The sequence below is a fragment of the Cupressus sempervirens genome, chromosome 9 (genome assembly GCF_028749045.1).
Source record: "Cupressus sempervirens isolate cs-2001-9-10 chromosome 9, ASM2874904v1, whole genome shotgun sequence".
In the NCBI taxonomy this organism is placed as follows: Eukaryota; Viridiplantae; Streptophyta; class Pinopsida; order Cupressales; family Cupressaceae; genus Cupressus; species Cupressus sempervirens.
Genome location: NC_143126.1, coordinates 450,179,508 through 450,200,371, shown reverse-complemented (window position 1 = coordinate 450,200,371; position 20,864 = coordinate 450,179,508). Strand labels below are relative to the sequence as shown.

General features: G+C 33.9%; 1 protein-coding gene across 1 annotated transcript in view; it reads right to left on the bottom strand.

Annotated features, from left to right (window-relative positions):
• LOC149539252 (putative E3 ubiquitin-protein ligase XBOS34) overlaps nt 1-6,386 on the bottom strand; it is a 161,323-nt gene extending 154,937 nt beyond the window's left edge. Inside the window, exon 1 of the mRNA XM_089800578.1 lies at nt 6,273-6,386. The gene's annotated coding sequence lies outside the window, so the exon portion shown is untranslated. The remainder of the gene's footprint in view (nt 1-6,272) is intronic.
• Nucleotides 6,387-20,864: the final 14,478 nt, after the last annotated feature.

The following is a 20,864-nucleotide window of genomic DNA, read 5'->3' as shown; positions in this document are numbered from 1 at the left end:
GATTCATTCAGATCTATGTGGACCAATGTCATCAGCTTCCTTGAGTCGTTTTTGGTATTATGTCACCTTTTATTAATGATTGTTCTCGCAAGACATGGATTTACTTCCTTAAATCCAAAGAGTTTGATGAAGTCTTATCTAGGTTTAAGGAATTTAAAGACTTAGTCAAAAACCTTTCAGAAAAGAAAATTAAGACTCTTAGATCTAATATGGAGGTGAATTTATTGCAGGTTCTTTTTAATCCTTTTGTGTTGAAGCAGGAATCAAGAGGGTTTTTTGTGTCCCTTACAATCCCCAGTAGAATGGGGTTGCTGAAAGAAAAAATAGGAATATTGTTGAGGCTGCTAAAGCGATGATTCATGATCAGACTTTGCAGAATTTTCTTTGGGCAGAGGCTTGCAGGACAGCAATCTATGTTCAAAATAGAAGTCCTCATCATGCCCTTAATAATATGACTCCCGAAGAAGCATTCTCCAGCTCTAAACTTGACGTAAGTCATCTAAAAGTTTTTGGTTCATCAGTTTATGTTCATATTCTCCAAGATAAAAGATTTAAATTAGATCCTTCAAGTAAAAGGGGAATCTTTGTTGGTTATAGCGAATCTTCAAAAGCTTAGAGAATCTACATTCCAGGGCAAAAATCAATTGAGCTTAGTACAGATGTTTCTTTTGAAGAAAATTTTGATTGTTGCAAATCTGTTGATTCTTCTATTCATATTAATTTGGTTGTTCCTTTTGTTCTTCAAAATCCTCCTCTTGCTGCTCCTACTTCCTCCAGTTTTTCTGAGAGGGAGGATTCACCTCCGTTTTGTCCTCCTTCTCCTAAGATTCAAGATATTTCAAAAGCTGGTCCTAGTGTTCACATGAATGAAAACAAGAGACCCTTGTGGGCAAGAAATATTATGCAAGAAGCCGAAAATTACTCAGCTCCTGAGGGAACTTTTTGAGAAAGTAAAAAACCTCAAACATTTGATAAGTATTCTGCTTTAATATGTAATCTCATTGACGTTGAACCCTCTTGTTTTGAATCATCTATAGGTCAGCAAGTTTGGAAGGATGCCATGCTAGAAGAATATGAGTCAATTCTAAAAAATAAAGTATGGGAGATTGTTCCTCGTCCTAAAGATAAATCATTTATCTCCTCTATGTAGTTATTCAAGACAAAACATGTTGTTGATGGGAGTGTGGACAAAGTCAACGCTAGACTTGTAGCCAGAGGTTTCAGTCAAAAGTAAGGTATAGATAATGATGAAATTTTTGCTCCTATAGCAAGATACACCTCCATTATAACCATTATTGCTATTGCTGCAGTTAAAAAGTAGAAGCTTCATCATATGGATGTCAAAACAGCCTTTCTCAATGGTTTTATTAGTGAAGAGGTTTATGTAGAGCAGCCTGATGGATTCATTATTCATAACAAAGAATCTCATGTATGCTAACTAAAAAAGGCATTGTATGATCTTAAACAAGCACCTCGAGCTTTGTATGAGTGCATTGACAGCTACCTCTTGACTTTGGGTTTCACAAAAAATGACGCTGATCCGAATATTTATCTTAGAAGGTATAATGATCTCATGTTAATCCTTGTTCTTTATGTCAATGACCTATTTATTACAGGAGATGATGAACTGATTGTCAAATGCAAAAAGGATTTAACTTCTGAATTTGAGATGAAAGATCTTGGTTTAATGCAATACTTCCTTGGTTTAGAAATTTGGCAAAAATCTAATGAGATCATTATCAATCAAGGTAAATATGCTCTAGACATCCTTAAGAGGTTTGGTATGCTTGATTGCAAGCCAAATGTGACTCCTATGGAATCTAATTTGAAGAAACTTCAAATTGTTTCAACTAAATCAGAATTAATTGATTGTACTCCTTATAGGCAACTTATTGGTTCCCTCATGTATCTCGTCAATACAAGGGCTGATATTTGCTTTGTTGTTAATACCTTGAGTCAGTTTATGAGTGAGCCAAGAAAATCTCATTTCATTGCAGCTAAACATATTTTGAGATATGTCAGAGGGACCCTACAATATGGATTGAGTTTCTCTTGTTCTAATGATCTGCAACTTCATGGAATCTCAAACTCTGATTGGGCTAGTTGTATTGTGGACAGAAAGAGTACATCGGGTTTTTGTTTCAGCCATGATTGCTTAGTGCAGCAAGAAGCAAAAATGTGTAGCTTAGAGTACTGCTGAAGTTGAATATGTGGCAGCCTACTCAGCAGCTCGAGAAGTTGTTTGGCTTCGAAAACTTCTAAGTGGATTATTTGGAAAATCCTCTAAGTCTACTACAATTTTCTGTGATAACCAGAGCTGCATAATGATTTCTATAAATCCAGTTTTCCATGACAAGTCAAAACATATAGAAATCAAGTATCATTATTTAAGGGACATGGTACTTTGAACGGCTATGGAGCTGAAGTATATCAGAACTGATGATCAAACTCCTGATATTCTTACCAAGCCCCTTTCAAAGGTGAAATTTCATTAATTTAGAAATAAGCTAGTTATGGTAAATCTTAAGACTTAAATGGAACAAATTCTGGTTTTGTAGATTTATCTATTACCATTTTTGGTGTGTGAACTAATAATTGTTGTAAGATCAGCTATGACAACTCTTTCACTATGCGATGGTGAATATCATGTTGAGAGAGTCCATGATGTTATCACGTTGACAAATTCCGTGATGAGAGTTGGATGTCATGTTGAGAGATTCCATGACCATTCACGTTGAAAGAGTTCATGAGTAAATGCTTAGCCGTGAGTCTTACAAATTTTCATGTTGAGCAATTCCATGATCATTAGTTATGAATAAATTTTCATGTTGAGCTATTCCATGATTATAAATAATTGTGTTACTGTGTTAAGCTTATGAATGCATACTTATATAACTTCTAAATTTCATTTTAGCTAAGAGAGAGTGTTAAATACTTTAGCGTTATATGAAATTCTGGAATTCTATGATTTAGAAATGGAAAATTTATATTAAATATGCACTAACATATATCCTGGAGAAACTTCATATTTAACTTTATCCTCCAGGTGTCTTTCTACATCATCATATTCTATTCCTCACCTTCTTTCTGGGTCCCGCATATTCTTATCTGGAATTATCCTTGTCTGCTGTGGTTACCGATTGCCTAGAGGAAGTTTATTCTTGTTATCGCATATATACCCAAGTCTTGTGTAACGGATGTCAACGTGCAAGTTTATTATCCCGTCACCGCTCACTTCAGGTACTTAATCATTCTTCAAGCGTTGATGTTATGGGCGGCAATATACAGATCATCTAAAATGTTACCTCACCATATGTATCCTCCTTGTTCGCTATTGATAAGTTTCTTATATACACACGGCATCAGATAAACTGTTGCTTCTGTATACACGACTCGTATCAGATTTATGATCTGCATCTCAGCCAGGATAAAAGGCTCTCTCAGTTTTGGTGATGTATCGATCAGATTGAGTTGTTCTGTAGCAACAGTCACATGTCTTGATCAGAGGTGCTCATTGGTGAATTGTTAATCTCATGTTCATAGAACTGTATCTCTGATTCTTAGAGCTGTATCTCTGAATTATAGAGCTGGGTCTCTGAAACATTGTAATTATTATTACTTCTTCAATATAAGGATTTATTTGGTGGGGCTGGGTTGTTTCCCTCATTGCAGAGGGTTTTTCCGAGGATATATTGTTGTGTTTTGTTTATGGTTTCTAGTCCTGTTTTCAACAGATGAGACTCTATAGATGTGTATTGACTACAAGGCTCTGAAAAAGAGGACTATCACGAACAGGTATCATGTTCCCCATATTGATGAGTTGTCAAATGACTTACATGGGGTCGTCTACTTTTCGAAGATTGGTCTTCATTCAGAGTGCCATTAGATTCAGGTTCGGGAGGAGGACGTACATAAGACAGATTTCAGGTGCCATTATGGACACAGCAAGTTTTTGGTGATGCCCTTTGGACTCACCAATGCGCCTACTATTTTCAGTCACATATGCACCACATATTTAATAAGAAGCTTCTCATTCCATTGCCCTTTCTGTGTTATAGTTATTTTCAAGAAAAATTCAGAGGATATGTGGCTATTCTCGATAAAGGGAAGCAGTGCAGTTATGTCCAAAAAATTAAGCTCTATTTACTATTTAAGAAGAAATTGTCCTCTGAAAACATGTTTTCTCTTGCTTGACTTTGTGGTAGAACTACAAACATTCTCTACATGACAGAAGCGCCTATTGATCCCCTTAGAAAATCAAAGGACCTTTGTATATGCTACTAGAAACTATATACATAAGACTGAGCATGCACGGGAGAAGTTCTGTGCAAACTACCTCCCAGTGGAACCATATGTGACACTATCACATACCACTCTGTCACTGGAGCATTTTAGTAGCTAACTTGGGAACTAGTATAATACAAATGAGATCAGGCATCATACATGGTTTTGTAGGATCATTGTATCGGACCTCATGCATTGAGATCTTTTTGCACATTGTTTGGATTTCTCCTTTTATGGCTATCTTACACTCTTGGTTGGAGATCAGACATCATAGGTGGATTTGCAGTATCATTGTATTGGACTTCACACCTTGAAATCTGAATTGTGCATTTTGTTTGGATTTGTCTTTCTATGGCTTTCTTTCACTCTTGGATGGGGTTTATACATTTATGCATGAGGAGGGAGAATGATCCAGAAAATCCTCCATTTGGGATGATTCTTTCAAGCATTTAAACCTTCGTATTGTCTCTTACTATTGTCAGAATGGTTTGCAGTTCTTAGCATCAGGGTCGTCTTGCTATTTACAATCATTGTTTTCTCTAGCCATAACCTTGTCAGCAAGATTAGCATGTTTAGGCAGCTGTGTGAATGATTATTTCGAGGCTTGGATCAGGATGATAGATATTTATGAGGTTTCATATTCCTTTCTATTTTACTGTCCATGGTTGAAGCAATCAATCATAGCTTTAGAAGATAGAGAAAGAAATTGTGTCTTAAATCCATCAATTGTGTAATTTTGGTTTTGAGTTTTCCATTTCCCTGTTTAATTGGAGTCTCTTTTGGATGCAATAATAAATAATAATTGATACAAGTATTTACTGAAAAATGAGTATGTGCATGATTGGAGACGTGGATGTTTAGACTTCCTTCTTGCTTATTTGGTGTAGCTAAAGAGATTTTTGGATCACCCACCTTCCATATAAACAACCTAAACTAGTACAAAGTTTCTATTTCGAAACAATGGTGTTCCAATAGATGTCTTTCTAGACTTGAATATTCCTTTGCAGGAGAAACCTTGAAGAGCATGCACATCTTAAAGCTGCACATACCATAGAGTGTCGGAATTGTTTATATATATGTTTTCTCTTGCAAATAATCAATTACTGACTTGCGCCACAACTTTCAGCAGGGGCATGTATTATCTGTCAAAAGGTCCTAACAACTTGGATACTATGATTCTTAAAACATGAGTGTGAGACTAAATCGAGAAAAAATAACAGCTTTGTTGGCACTGTACATTGAAAATAGATAACAGTTGAGTTCGGTTGTTGAAATATCATGCAAATGCATTAAATTTCCAATCTCATTTATTCAGTAAGAATCGCGTTCTGCCGAGAACTATTTCTTTTGTTTCCATGTAAATGAATTCTCTACAGGTCATATATTAAGCAAGGATAATTACCGGACTTGCAAAATGCTGCATATTAACAAAGCAAAATGCAAGTGTGCAGAAAGTATGCAGAACTGATATGGGGTATATTGAAGGCTGGCTAAGCAGCCCCTTGTCTACCTTCTTTTTTGTCCGAATTATAATAATTCTAAAAATGCTTATCTATACTCGCTCGAATTGTCTTTCAGGGCAGACATTTCAATCCGCTAAGTCAATATATAAAGCCTTAAGAATTGATTCAGATAATCATTCTGGCTGTCACTTTCACGATAGAAAAATCCATCCAGAACTGAAAAATTCATCTACAAAAGCTTTTAAGTTTTGAATTGTTCGGCAGGGTACCAACTGCAAAGATTATACGAGACACTCATAGTTTCCACTATCGTGAGGTGCTACAATTCATCATTTTAAAATGGACCAAGAAACAAAAATGCCAATTTTCTGCCCTAATCATTACGATTCGTATCCAACAATCTGTAGAAGCTGGAAGTGACCTACTAAAAACAATGATCAATCTACGCCATCGTAAACTAGAAAATTGAATTGCAATTATTGACAATTCACGGGTAAAACAATGTATATCATCGTGTTACAATACCTCGACAGTCCGCAATATAAAGTTGTGCTGAGAGATGGATAACAATGGCAATGGCACCAGTCTCCCAGCGATAAGAAACAGGAAAGGGAGCTTCCTTCGTAGAGATGATTTCCTACCTTCCTTTTAAGACTTGGTCGTTTTATATTTGAGAATAAATAATTATAATTATAATTTAATTATATAGATTTTTATTGTAGGGATTTTCCCATAAAATAGATCTATATCACAATAATTTGTACTATGTTTAAGAATACAAATCCTAATTCTATGGAGGGAGGATGATAATCCTATGGAGGGAGGATGAGTCAAGTTCTTTTAAAGTTTTAGTGTTTCTTGATGTGTATTATTATTTCGATGTTATACTATATTTTTTGTGTAGTAAATTTTATATTGTGTTATATTTATGGTAAACTTTTTAGTATGTCTTTTTAATAGTCTTAAAATTTGTCGCCTAAGCATTTTTTGTTAGTTTTATCTATTGACATTTTTAAATGATGGCTTCTTCTTACAAGCACTTTCAAAATTTTCTTTCAAGGTATTTCACGAGATATAGATTTTAATTCTCCTTTGTTGACTAAAAATTTTGTAATCACTAAGATCACAACTTACAAAATTATGATTTTAGAAAATGTATAGCGAGATTATGTTAAGTATATTTAACTAGATAATCTACAGGTCTGAAAGTGCAGACCATACTTCTTCTTCTTACCCTTATATATCATTAAGTTGGCATTAGATTATTTTCCTTAGGAGCCGGTGACTTCTCAAGAAGTAGATTGATAATCCTTAACTAATCCAACACATTGTGTTAGTTAGATGTTATTATGTTTATTTTTCTGATCACCGACTTATAGGAAGATTAATTATGTTAACTTAGAAAGGGACATGTCCCTTTGAGGGACATACTCTTTAGCAAGGATATATAGGAAGGTTATTGGTGCAGTTTGAGGACACACAGTTACAATAAAGTCTGCTCCTCTAAGCATCTGTATCTTGCGATTAATTCAGAGATACTCCCATTCAATCAAAGGTTACAGAATTTTAAGAAACTTTACATGGTATCAAAGCCAAGTTCCTTTGAGAAAAGCTTTACCGCTTAAAGGAAGATCCTAAAGACCAATTATTTTTCCCTGCCTGTGAAGTGGTATTGGTGTCTGCATTTAAGTGCCAATATTATTACGAGAAATAATATTATTGTCCATGGAAGTTCAATCTGATTTTGCACACACCTAAGTTGTGTCTTCAGAATCATTAGCAGAGTTAGACTACAAATCACAAAATCCTAGCAAATCCAATGGAGGAATCTTGATGGAAGAAAGAGTGGCAGGTATTGAGTGTTGACAGTAAGAATAGAAGAAAGGACCAACAATACCTTCAAAGAAAATTTATAGATCACATCTAAGATTCTTTAGTCATTATGTATCATGCCTTTGGAGGGAAAATGTCCAAGCAAAAACAGTGGGAACTTTGTATTGCTAAGGGATATAGAATTGTCTAGAATTGACAATTCTTATTGTGTTTGTGCATGGAAAGAAAATTGTCATAGTACTTGTCGAAATTGATATTTGGTGCCAAGATGATATGTATGGAATTAATTGCAAATATTCAGTGTGTCTATGGCAGTGAACAATATCACACAGGTGACCCATCTTATTCGGCAAAGCCAAATACAAGTTGTAGAAGCCATAAATAATGGATAGAAGTGTCACATCTGGCAACAGGCTATTGATTACAGAGTTGTAGCATGAATCCAATTGAACAAGGAGGGTGTTCTAAGCAACACCATTCACTAGGTACAGATCCTTTCTCGAGGGAGCACAGACGTATAACATTGTTGTTATTCAAGTCTACAGGGCATTCCAATGAGGAAGAGGTGGATAGGGAGAAGACAAACCGATCGGGACATTCTATTTGTCAACACCAATGTCGCCAGGGGAGGCAAGATTCATGGCAGGGTTGCTGGATGACTTGGGCCCAACTGTGAAATACCAGTATTCATCTAATCGACTACAAAGGATAACTGTGTTCTATGAACAACACTCAATGGACGATTGTGCACATCTGGTGGTGTTGAACTTTCCTTCAGGGACGGCGGTGTATGGCATGGAGTCTACTGTGACACCTCCATGGAATGTTGTGTCCTCATCCTTCATTACACATGGAATGTTCATCGCTTCTCATTTCTTGTCAAAGACAGGCTAGTTGGTTTGTATTTATACCACCGCGCAGGAGAGGGAAGTGAAGGACGTAATGTCCGCCGAGGGTTTTAGTTAGTGGAGGAGCTTCAGCTTGTTGTCGAGCCACCTTATCTACTGCCAGACTGGGCATCCTAATTTTATTTACATGGCATCACATAGAAAAAGGCACCTTGAGTCAAAGACATGACAGTGGATATTGTAGCAGGGCTTATGTGGCACATGCATAATCATATCTCGCAAATACTGGAGGGAGAGGGATCTTCAACAAAGTGAGGGGTTAGGTGAAATTGAAGTGCATCATGATTCCATTCAAGCTCTTCTGTACTTTTTGGAAGGCATTCTAAAATTACTAGACGATTTGTTGGAATAGCGTGTGGCTGCAATCCAGACATGAATGATAGTAAAATGGCTACTCCATCCATTCTAATAGCCCCAGATTAACAGAATGATCTAAGGCATAGACTCTGCCATGAAGGTTCCAAAGAACATGGAGTTCCTATTTATCAGCCCATATATACGTTATGAAAGGTGGTGTGTGAAGAGAACTGGAGTCTGGAAATAATGGAAAGAAGTAACTTAAGATTGCATGTGTCCATTTAAATACCATTTGGACTAAGTTTAGAAATGCGCTCATTGGTGGAATGACAGAATGAAATCTTTGAGCTTGCTTCTTAACATTAATATCAAACCTTAAGCTTGGTAAGATTAAGTTGGAATGACTACATAGCATGAACAGATGACATATCTGATAGTATACAAGCCCAGTCACCTGTTGAGATAACTTAGATGGTAGTGGTGTAAGATTACTAACATGCATAGCGTCTGGCTTCTATTTTAACTGATTTCTTATGAAGAAGAGTCTTGTGAAGGTTTCAAGAAACATTCAAACCAATAATATAACCTGACAACCAACCTGAGTTATATGAGCTCGTTGCCTTGAAAACTAAATAAGTATTAAGATTATCAATTGGGTGTAATGGATCTATTGCTCTTAATCACAGACCCTAAGACTTCCTATAGTAGGTGCTAGGAAAGGAACATTTGTAGTGATTAAAAAAAAACTTGCAGTTGTTGGGATGCAAACATAGTGCTTTGGTGTTTTTTAATCAGTGATTGGAATTATTGAGTTGATTGATGAATTTCATTCTATGATCAGTAGTATATGGAATTTTTTGTCAGTTCCTAGTAATTGCTTATGTGTTCTTCCAGAAGGGGAGATAGCAACAAGTTAGAAAGTTTTCTTAGCACCCTCAAGACTCAGAATCAAAGAGATTCTAATTTTTTATTTATTTATTAATCATAGGATATGGAGACATTTGGAGAATTTACAGTGAGTAAGCCAAATGATGCTCTACTGAAAGGAAACTCCCATTTAGAATAAGTTTGATCCACTATAAAAGGAAACCTTGGAATAAGAACAAATGATTCTATCATCTTAGACAAACTTGATTATTTTGTTTGAGAGGAAGTTCATCAATGAAGATAACTCATGGATAGAATCATTGATAAGATGCACATGGATAAAGATTACATCATGAGACTACATATCGTTAAGATAAACATTTTACTCAAGGCATTTATGATCTTCCTTGAAGTCCAAGAGTGAGTGTTAATGATTGTGGACTTAGAAAAGATGCATTCTATATAACCTTATGACTATTCAGATTATTAGTAATGGTTCTCTTAGAAAAGAGAGAATAAAGTGACATCATGTTGTGACACTAAGATCATGGATATTAGCATGGTATGAATTCCTAACAAAAGGAGAAGCTAAATGATCAACAATGGTGAATCTTGACTCAGAGGGAGTAGACCATGCTTTATTGATTCCCGAGTAATAAAGAATTTGTAGCAGAGAATCATAAGTATCATCTTATAAGAAGGTTGTATGTCAGAGAGAGTACCTAGAAGATCAAGTTGACTCCTCCGGATCTAGGTCATACAAACTCAAACTGAGTGTACCATGTCAAGATGGTGTATACTCATAAAGTACAAAAGCTTTCATCAAGGTTATGATGGAAAGATAATTATCTATTGTACTTGAGCTCTTCTTTTACCTTATGTCTATAATATCTTTCATTTGTATTTTTTTTAAGAAGAGTATATGCCTTGATTTTCTTTTCTTTTCTAAGGAATGTTCTTGTAGGAAAGAATTTTTGGATTCATAGGGAGTCTGACATCTCATCAAGGCAACCTTGAATAAGGAGCTCGGAAGATTCGATATCCAGTAGGAGTCTGGAAAATCTAAAGTGAGCAACCATTTGATGGGCCTACCTTTATAAACATCATGGTGTGGAAGCATTTCTCAGCAAACAGTTTTGCAACATCAGTTTGAAGTAATAGAAAACAATCTTCTAGCATGAATTTGTAGTGATAGCAAATGATCTTTTGGTGTTTTAAATCAGTAGAGGACTACTGGAAAATCTTGAATAGATTCAAGATTGTGTTGTGAAAGAGACATTTTGATGTCTATGAATCACAACTTGGATAAAGAGAGAATTTTATTATTTAGACTTTATCCTTAAGTACTGGAAATTAGAAAGTAGGTATTCTTATCAAACTTCTATGAGAGTGATCATCTTAGGAAAGATCCAGGTATGATTGAATTGTTTTGTATTCTTATGATAATTTTATTTGTTAGGCTATTGACTATTATGGGCTTCACAATTTGTATTCATTATTTAAGAGGTGACGATCTCTGAGATAATGAACACTTGTATAAAAGACATTATGAGAGATGATGATCTCTTAGATAATGTGCTAACAGTAGAGTTCTACTGTAAGATCTAGATGAGTTCAAGATCATATTGTGATGTAAACATTGCTATGTCTATAAGTCACAATTTGGATAAAGGAAGAATTTTAGTATTCTCTAGATTTATCCTATATTTTGGTAGATATTAAACTTAGAATCTTGTTGTGATATAGAAATACTAGTTTCTATGAGTCACAACTTGGATAAATGAAGAAATTAAATTACTCTTCATATTTATCTTGTAGATTATCACTGGCAGCAGCAATTTGTCATATCACATATTTAGTAATATAACTTTGTATCATGTGTTCTATGATACCTCATACTAAGAAGAGTTAGATAGATATAGAGTATTAATTCTTGCTTATTCATCTATATTGGTGTTGCTAGATATAATATATCTCTATACGATTATCAGGTTAAGAGGGAGTGTTAAGTATATTTAACCAGATAACCTACAGGTCTAAAAGTGCAGACCATACTTCTTCTTCTTACCCTTATATATCATTAAGTTGGCATTAGATTATTTTCCTTAGGAGCTGACGACTTCTCAAGAAGTGGATTGATAATCCTTAACTAATCCAACACATTGTGTTAGTTAGATGTTATTATGTTTATCTTTATGATCACCAACTTATAGGAAGATTAATTATGTTAACATAGAAAGGGAAATGTCCCTTTGAGGAACATACCCTTTAGCAAGGATATATAGGAAGGTTATCAGTTTCGTTTGAGGACACACAGTTACAATAAAGTTTGCTCCTCTAGGCATCTATATCTTGTGATTAATTCAAAGATACTCCCATTCAATCAAAGGTTACAAAATTTTAAGAAACGTTATAGATTACTCTATGCTCTCATTAGTTAGGGAGATTCCCTTCTTATTGTAGGTGGTTTCAATGGTAACATATCTAAAATTTCAAAAAAGGGTGGTTCTTTTGATCAATTCCTCTTTTTTAGAAATGATTTACAAACAACTTCAACTTTCCAACTTAACAAAAGGTGTTTATTGTTATGAAAATATCGGGGGTTTAGTGATTGATGTAAGAACAACTCCTAAGAAAATAATTTACTATTATATATTGGTAGAGTAAGAATATGAACCCAAAGTCTCTTGTGATCAATTTGAGTTAGGAAACAATTGCAACAACTAGTTCTTCTTTGGAACAATTAGTATACATTCTCCTATTTCATTTGGTTCTTCTTTTCCAATAGCTTGTTATTTATTTGTGTGAACAAGGTGACCACATCATGTACATCATGTTGGCATCAAGTTCAACTCTAGTGAACTTGTAATCAATGGCTTACATCTCCTTGGTTGACTTTTCAACTAAAGGCTCATCTACCTTAGCATATTTCACTTCATTATCATCCACCATGATCCTATCAACTATTTTTTCTTTATTTATCTTTAGGGCCTTAGCTTTTTTGACTTGTCTAAAATCAAACTCCTTGGGTGGAATTTATTCTTTCTTCCTCTTTTGTGTGATAGCTCAACAATGGAGCCAAGGAGAGATAATATGAACTCAATATTGATGTTTTTGCTAATGTGGTTGTTGCATCCACCTTTGCAACAATGATGATTATAGCAAGGCCTCTATTTGGATGGCTACCAATGTAAGACTATTGTGTGAAACCTTAGCCACGAATTGCTCAAACTATGTAGTTATAGTATCTACAAATGTTATTGGCAATTTTGACATGGAGGGAAGAGTAGAGTATGCATCAAATGTTGGCATATGATGAAGGTATATATTGTTGGCACATAATAGTTTTTTCATTGATGTCAAATAAAAAAGGAACCTATACGACAAAGAATTATTCGCATACAAGGGGACTATCAGTTAGAAGCAAGTATTATCATATTACTATCAAAATACAGTTGGAACTATCATTATAATATGGAAGTTATCATAATATTGGATTCATGTATTAGATAAAGAAAGTTTTTCATATTGGTGGACAATATGAGAAAGCAAAGGGACAAACCCTAGAATCAAAGGTCTAGATTGGACAAAGGATTAACAGGATTAAGGATGATAGTTAAAAGAGAGAGATGGTGAGAAAGGAAGAGACATAGAGACACAAGTGACAAAAAGCACGGAATATAGGAAAGAAGAAGATAAATTGAGCAAATCTATCAACCTTGGAAGCAAGCAATATTAGATTAAATTTATCTTATAAGAATCCCTAATCAATTTCCTACAAGGTGTCTTAAATCCTTTAATAAGGTAGTCTTTGAAAGGACTGTTAAGTTCATGTAGGAACGTTTTGTAAATCCTTTAATAGGGCGAATGTTGTATAGGCAAGATAAAATCTCTTAACAGAGTAGTCTTGATAGGTTGAAGATACAATTTGCATTGTATTAGTCACTTCTTACCAAATGGGTCACTCAGAAGGTGACAAAGTTGTAAGCCCTAACTGGCAACCCTTTTCTATTGCAGAGAAGAAGTCCTAAGTATCATCCCTACCACAACTTTTCCCTTTGACCAAGGGTTTTTTGTGATACCAAATCTCTTGTGTTATTATTATTTGATTGATTGTGTGTTTTTGTTATTTACTTTATGTGTTTAATTTTTAGTATATTGGTAATGCTAAGACAACTATCAATAAACAAAATTGTAATTGTAATGTGTTAAATGAGAAAATAGGTCAAATCTATAAGTACTAAATCACACCCCTCAACATACTTAACCTTTCTAATTAACAATTTTCATCGAAGGTCTAGTCCTCTAAGAAGAAGCCTAACAACTTGAGAGTAGATATGAGAATAAAGAAAGGTGTAAAAAGGAAAAGCAATCGGAGGAAGCCCTGGATGAAGCCATTGCTTAGAACGAAGACTTAAAGAAAAAGTTGAAAGATTCATTTGCCAAAAAAATAAAATTTATTAGAATGATTGAAGACAAGTCTTGAAGACCTTAAGGAACTCTCTCAGAACAATACAAGTTCAGAAGAAGTTGATGCATGTGTCACTAAAATTATGGAAAGGAACACAATCCTAGATGAAAAACTAGAACAAGCTAAAAAGGAACTTGAAAGCCAAGCCCTTAGAATGTTTGAAATACTTGCAAGATGAAAACTACTAAGGAAGTAAAGGAATGACTCAAAATCAATAAGAGAGATCTAGAAAAATTGATCAAAGATAAAGATAACATAGTTATATAGTTGCAACAAGGAAACAACACATAAATGGATGCATGAGTGATACAAATGAAAAGAACAGACAAATACTTGTTGAAAATGAAAAACTGAGAAAAGAAGTTGAAGATTTGACAAATAAACTAAAGGTTGAAAAAGAATTCAATGAGAAGCTTACAAAATTTGATTTAAGCATGAAGAAGATTGATGAATAGTTAAAAGATCAAAGAAGATTGTGTGACAGAATTGGTCTTGACTATACTGACAACACCAAATTTGAAATCAGTGAATCATCCAAATTGGCAATAGGGAATCCACTACATAAAATCAACAAACTAGTCAATATACAGAACAAGAAACCCACTTGTTACAAATTTGGAAAATTTGGTCATACAGAAAATGTGTGCAGAAGAAAATTGATGAACACTTTAAAAAGAACACCTTTTAATGGTCATTGTCACAATTAAAACAAAATTTGGATAGGAAAAAAAAGAAGAGAGAGTACAAGTTGAGAACAAACAACACCTCACAAGAAGGAAACTTTGTAGGATACTGTCATGCATGCAACATATTTGGTCACAAAGATGAACACTACAGATCTAGAACCTCACTAACAAGGAAACCAAGAAGCATAATATACAACAACTATGGATACTTTATATATATAGAAAAGAATTGCAAATTTATGAACTCAAGAGGTAATAAAAGGTCATGGAGATCAACAAGAATGACATGTTACATTTTTTATAGGCATGGACACTTAACACAAAACTATAGATACTAACAAGTTATAGCTAACACAGAACTACAGATACCAACAAATTGAAGAAGGAAATAATGAAGGAAAGGAGGAAACAAAAAAGAAACCAATCAGGGACAATATGAAGCAAATTTGGGTTAAGAAGGAAAATGGGAATACATCTAAAAACAACTCATCAAATTCAAGTCATGAAGGTATGTCATCAAACTAAGCCAGCAAGTACTACTTGGGTGATCTAGGTCGATTTTACTACTAAAAATTCAAAAGTTCCCAATGGTTCCAAAAATATCATAAAATCAAAGTGCTCACCAAGATGAATTCAATGCAACTTGAATAGAGTCAATCAGAGTTTGTTTTCTCAAGTTACAGCAAGTCAAAGTTTGGAAGAAAAATGGGCATTGAGTGGTCAAAGGTTGACCAAATCTAGTTGATTGTTGCAAGTTTGATGAAAAGTTAAGTTGGAGGACTTGAAACCCCCACCTCCTCACCATAACTCACCATAGTTACCATTACACCACACACTCTAGTAAGATTCATATTAGCATTGAGTTATTTGATTTTTTGCATGATAACCTATTTAACCAATATTGTTGGGCAAGTCGAGAGGAAATGGTAGGCCGATGGTTCCAACCATCAACCTAACATCCCAAAAAGGTTGTGGAAACCAACAAGGAAGTGGGGTTTTTGGTGCGAATTTAGATAAATTTATCCTTAAACACCCAAAATTGATAACAATAATGATTAACAAATAACCACAAAATATTCTAAGGTTATTTTTTGGGAGCTTTAAGAGGCTTGTTATCTTAACATGTATTTTTAAGAGATATAATTATTTTTGGGGGAATTTTTTTCAATAATGGAAGACTTTGAAAATCATATGGTTATCTACCATATTCAGTAAATTCTTTGTGTAAAAATGGGTGAAATAGGAGAGTGAGTTGGTTGATTTTTGGAGTTGGATTTTGGAGAGAAATTTCTCTAAGTGTCCTTCTAGGATATTGAAGATTTTGATCTTTCTTAGGAGAGAGCTTGAACCTTAGTGCAACCAAATAGTGTTAGAATTGGCACCATATTATTATAATCTTTCTTGGAAATTGAAAATAGGATCAATCTCTCTACTTGAAATACTCGAAGACATAGTCCATTCAAACAAACTCTGTATCAATATCTATGTTATGTTTGTGTTGTCCTCTCTCCTCTTCTCTTAATTCTAGTTTTGCATTTTTAAAACATAATTTATATTTATGTATTTAAAATTAAGTTTGTAATGTTTGCTTTATTTATACATAAAAATAAGTTTGTAATGTTTTATTTAAATTTGTATTGTAAACAAACTTTAAATTGTAATAACATTAAAATGCAATCATCATAGATCTATACTAATCAAATCAAGTTTGGTATCAGAGCCTCATATGACCAGTTTTTGCATATTTGAATGCTAACAAGATTTAAGATCCAACAAGGTGAAGGAAATATTGAGGAATAAAATTCCTAGACTGGGAAATGAAGAACTAATCCACCATCACAAAAGGAAGACAAAGATGGTGGACAAGGTTTTGAAGACAACAATATTTAGAATTTGGAAACCATTATACAAGTTTTAGTACAAGAGTGACAAGAAAGGATGCAAAGACATGAAACCTATGAAGACAAAGGGGGAAAAAGGAGGTTATTGTGATCCTCAAAAAGCATCTCCCTCTTCTCCTTGTTCTATGTCTTCTCCTTCTTCTACACATTTTGAGTCTTCTAATCCTTTAAGGGTGGACATAAGCCTAGATAAAATTGGATGCAAGTTTGATCTACCAAAGTATTGTGGGGAATTAAGTGCTGATAAATTAGATGATTAGATTCAACAAGTTGAAGTCTATTGTAGATTTCAAAACCCATTAGATGATGTTGATAGGATTCAGTTATCTACTCTTTGGTTATGAGGTACACCTCTAACCTAGTGGGAGAGTAGAACTTGGGATGAAAATTCTCACCATGGTAGAATCAATTTAACTTGGTTAGAATTTGTTAGTTCTCTTAATAAAAAATTCTATCCCTTAGGCCGTATGAAATAGTTAATGATGAACTAGCAACATTTTAGGTAAGGGAAGGTCAATCTATCCAAGAGTACACCCATTAATTCTAAAAAAAACCTATTGCATTAAATGGTCCATTATATACCCAAGATACATCACTCAAGTACATAGGTGGTCTTCACTCCTATCTGAGACATTCCATTTTGGTCTTGAGTCCTAGTAACCTAGATGAAGTATGTATTCGAGCCACACACTTAGAGATAAGAAGCTATCTAAGTTATTAAAAAAACAAAAACAAAAAAAAACAAAAATACTAGGGGAAAGAAAAGAAGGGGAAAGACTGCTATAGTGAAAAAGGAAGATAATAAACCTACATGTTCTCATCATAAGAAAGAGGGACATTATGTCTCTAGGTGTTAGAAATTACATCTAGAGTTAAGGCCAAAGAAAAATGTTGGAAAGAAAGGTAAACAAAAGACTACTGCTTTAGTACAATGATCTTGGATCTTACTCCAAGGATGAAACAAATATAGTTTTTATCGAGATCCAAGGTAAAGTGGAAGGTAAAACTCTCTCATCAGAAGCTATGATTTCTAATGCAAGTTTAAGAAAGTCTAATTCTCTTCTAATGTGGATAAGAAAAGAAATTAAGTTTTTCATATTCATGCGGTAACTAAACACACTAAGGTTGATACTCTTTTTTATAGTGGTTCACAATTTATTTTGATATTTGAAGAAGTGGTAAAGAAACTAAATCTAGCTACTATACCTCATGCTAATCTATATCCTTTTGGATGGGTATGTAATTATGCTCAATTACACGTGAAAATATAGTGCAAACTTTATTTTTCCATAACTACTAACTTTATTGATGAGGTGGATATTTGTGGGCTTCTATTACGAAGTCCCTATTTTTTTGAAGGAAGGCAATCTTTTACAAGGGGGGTGGAGAATAAGTATCATTTATTCAAAGATGGTAAAGAGTGCATAGTTAGATCACATAAAGTCAAAACTAGTCTTGCATTAGTAAATGTTGTCCAAATGAAAATATTAGTTAATGTGAGGAAAAAATTTGTACTCATGCTTGTAAAAACTAAGGATGATGATAAATCTGAGGCATTCAAGGATTGTGATCCAAAACATAAATTTGAATTAGTCAAATTTATTTTTGCTTATGATGACTTATTTTAGGAGCCAAAAGGATTTTCACCTAAGAGGGAGATACACCATGAAATCCATTTACAATGGGATGCACCTCTTCCAAACACTGGCATGTACTGGTTATTAGTCTTGCAAAATAATGATATCAAGAAATAGGTTAAGAAGTTGGTGGAAAAAGGAGTGATTCATCCAAGTACTTCACCTTGTGGTTCTCCAATTGTGTTGGTTCCAAAGAAGTATAGAACATGGAGAATGTGTATTGACTACAGATTCTTGAATAAGATAATGGTAAATAATACATATCCTCTTCCTCGTATAAATGATTTACCTAATCAACTTAAGCATGTAGTTTATTTCATAGTGGTTATCATCATATTAGGGTTATAGAAGATGATATTTAGAAAATTGCATTCAAAACTAAACATGAATTATACAAATGGTTGGTTATGTCTTTTGGGTTATGCAATGCACCAGCCACTTTCATGTGTGTAATGAATGATGCATGTTGTTCCAACATTTATTTTTATTTTTTATAGTCTATCTATACGATATGCTAATATTTAGTAAATCATGGAGTGATCATGTAAGTCATGTAAATAATTTTTTTAATTTGTTGAGAAAAGAAAAACTCTATGTAAAGATGTCAAAATGTGAGTTTACAAAGACATATCTAGTGTACTTAGGCTATGTCATAGGTAATGGCCAATTGGAAGTCAACCCTATGAAGGTTGAGGTAATTTTAAAATGGCCTAAATCAAGTACTATCACTAAAGTCATAAGTTTCCTAGTGTTGTTTAGTACTAGAGAAAGTTTATTCCTAACTTCTCTTATATCGCTTCACCATTTACATGTGTTGACAAGTATCAAGACAACTTTCAGTGGGGAGGACCTCAATAAAAGGATTTTGACACTTTGAAGGGAAAGTTAAGCACCGCAACTATTCTAACTTTTCCAGATCTACAAAAGTCATTCGAGATTGAAACTGATACAAGTAGATTTTTCATGGGAGCAATCTTAATGCAGGGAGGTAAGTTGGTATGTTATCACTATGAAATGTTTACAAGTGAAGTTATTAATTATCCAACTTATGATAAAGAGTTATATGAACTAGTATAGAGTGTTAAAAAATGGAAACATTACTTAATGAGCCATGGAAACAATTATCTACACAGACCATTAACCACTGTAATATTTACATTTATAATCTAAATTGCAACAAAGTAGGCACTTTAGGTGGATGGGATTTCTTCAAAAATTTCACTTAATGATAAAATATAAGAAAGGATTTCATAATAAGACACTGATATTCTTTCTAGACCTCCAGTTATAAATGCTTTATCTATCTTAAAAGGAAGTTCCATGGTCCATGAATTTTTTTAGGAACAATATGCCATGGATGATAACTTCAAGGATATATATTCAGATCTCATTGTAGGTAAATCAATAGAAGAAAATAATTACTATGTAAAGGAAAATTTCTTGTATCACCTAGGCATATTATGTATTCCTAAAGGTGAACAAGCACATGTACTTAGAGAAGCTCATACATCTTTGATTGCTGGACATTTTGGTGTCAACAAGACTATGGCTCAATTAAAATAAATTTTCTCTTAGCCTCACATGCAAGAAATTGCAACAAGATACAATGAAGGATGTATAATTTGTGTAATAAGTTAGCCAAGTTATAGGAAGTTGGGGTTGTACACACCTCTTCCTGTTCCCTCTCAACCTTGGCAAAGTGTCTTTATGGACTTTGTTGGAGGACTTCCTATATCTAAAAGAGGACATGATTATTTGTTTGTAGTAGTTGACAGGTTCAACAAAATTTGTATTATTGTGCCTTGTAAAAAGAAGATCATAGTTGAACTAACAACTCAATTATATTTTCAGTTTGTATGGATCTTGTTGTCAATCAAGATTATACCTTCAACAAGATGAAATATCTAGCAATCCTGTTGAAACATGGAAACTCTCTTGGGTAGTGGGTTGTCCTAAAAGGAGAGATGAATCTCTAGATCTGGCTGGTTCCTAAATAGTGATCACCTAAATAACTTAACTTGAATGCAAGAAAATGGATGATAAGTAAATAATGATAATGAATACTAAACCTAAATGAGGTGATACACCAATGATTTGTATGCAACTTCAATTAAATCAACACAAGTTACCCACGATATGAATGATTCACAATACCTAGACAAACATGTAACTACAAAAGTATTTCTATGCAAGGACTTGATACTTTTTCTTTGAAAGGAAAACCTAGGTTGTACCAATTTTTTTAAAAAATAATAAGGACACAAATAAATACCTTTAATTACAAGTATCAAGATTTGAACATTCAATAAGAAATATAGCTAAAGTGTAGGAAAACACAACACAAAAGAAAGGAATCCACAATATTGCAAACACGATTCAATAAGAAGGAACTATTGTATCTACATAACTATGTTGAAAAATTGTCTACTACAAAGTGCTCCAACAAATCAGCTCACAAGTTTGAGATGTGCAAAAGTATGGGCAAAAAAAAGAGAGCTCAAAATGAGGTGAGAAAAT